The sequence below is a fragment of the Schistocerca gregaria genome, chromosome 8 (assembly GCF_023897955.1).
Source record: "Schistocerca gregaria isolate iqSchGreg1 chromosome 8, iqSchGreg1.2, whole genome shotgun sequence".
NCBI classification, from domain to species: domain Eukaryota; kingdom Metazoa; phylum Arthropoda; class Insecta; order Orthoptera; family Acrididae; genus Schistocerca; species Schistocerca gregaria.
In genome coordinates, this window is record NC_064927.1 from 307,956,253 (window position 1) to 307,957,221 (window position 969).

Sequence of the window (969 nt, forward strand, 5' to 3'; positions counted from 1 at the left end):
ATCCTGCCTCGGGCATGGATGTGTGTGATGTCCTTAGGTTAGTTAGGTTTACGTAGTTCTAAGTTCTAGGGGACTGATGACCTTAGATGTTAAGTCCCATAGTGCTCAGAGCCATTTGAACCATTTTTTGAACCATAATATTCGTACCTTACGTACTGCACGTGCTAACGTCCCCCGTCTACCATTTCTTGAACAGTTTCCTGCTGACATGCAGGGTCCTGGATCCATGAGGTTGTCCCCATACCCGTACATGCCCATCCGCTCGATGCAATTTAAAACGAGAGTCGTCCAACCACGTAACATGTTTCCAGTCATCAACAGTCCAGGGTCGATGTTGACGGGCCCAGGTGAGGTGTAAAGATTTGTGTCATGCAGTCGTCAAAGATACAAAAGCGGACCTTCGGTTCCGAAAGCCCATATAGATGATGTTTTGTTGAATAGTTCGCACGCTGACACTTATTGATGACCCAGCATTGAAATCTGCAGCAATTTGCCGAAGGATTACACTTCTGTCAAGTTGAACGATTCTCTGCAGTCGTCGTTGGTCCCATTCTTGCAGGATGTTTTTCCGACCGCAGCGATGTCGGAGATTTGATGTTTTACCGGATTCCTGATATTCACGGAACACTCGTGAAATGGCCGTACAGGAAAATGCCCACTTCATCGCTACCTCGGAGAGGCTGTGTCCCATCGCTAGTGCGACAACCATAACACCACTTTAAAACTCACTTAAATCTTGATAATCCGCCGTTGTAGCAGCAGTAACCAATGTAACAACTGCGCCAGACACTTGTCGTCTTGCATAGGCGTTTCTGACCGCAGCACCGTCTTCTGCCCCTTTACTTAGCTCTGTATTTGAATACGTATGCCTATACCAACTTCTTTCGAGGTTCAGTGTACATTGCTTCATACTTAACAGATACTATTATATTGCCAACTTCCATGACATCATCAACAAAACCGAATAAG